The following is an 819-nucleotide window of genomic DNA, read 5'->3' on the forward strand; positions in this document are numbered from 1 at the left end:
TATTACCTCACAGTTTCCATGGGTGAGGAGTCCAGACACAAGTTAGCTGGTTCTCTGTTTAGAATATCATAGGGCTGCAATCAAGGTATTGGCTGGGCTGATTTTTCATCTGGAGGCTCAACTGGGGAAGAATTTTCATCTTAGCTCAGATTGTTGGCAGAATGTCTTTCCTTGTGGTTGTATAATTGAGGGCCCTTGCTTCTCACTACCTGGGGCCACTCTCAGTTCCTAATGGCTTCCTGCAGTTCCCTGCTTCATGGCCCTCTCCATAAGCAACTCCCAACATGGCTATTCGCTTCTTCAAAGCCAGCAGGAAGATCCCTCCAGCCTGCTCAGTCTTCTTATATAATGAACCATCATCCTGGGAGTGACATACCATCACCTTTGTCATATAATGTAACCTAATCAGAGGAGTGACATATCATCTTTGCCATATCCTATGGGTTAGAAGCAAGTCATGGGTGCTGCCTACACTCAGGGAGAGGGGATTATACAAAAACATGAATCTTTGTGGGTCACCTTAGGTTATGTCAGCCACAATGATTGTGTAAATACTGTTCATTTCCAGTCCTGGGTCCAGTGGGTCCAATGTCATAACCTCTAGCCCATCAAAGAGAATGTTCCTAGATGGATGTTAAGTAAACTTATTGGGATCATTTCACAATACAGTATACACAAATCAAATTATCATGTTGTACACCTGAAACTACCTAAATTTTAAAAAAGAATGTGCCTATCATCAAAATCAAGTGGATTTCTTTTTTACCACCCTCCTTCAATTCTTTAAATTCATGGCACATTTAGGATTGCTGTTTATTG

Source organism: Balaenoptera physalus (genome assembly GCF_965194825.1).
Source record: "Balaenoptera physalus genome assembly, chromosome: 2".
NCBI classification, from domain to species: Eukaryota; Metazoa; Chordata; class Mammalia; order Artiodactyla; family Balaenopteridae; genus Balaenoptera; species Balaenoptera physalus.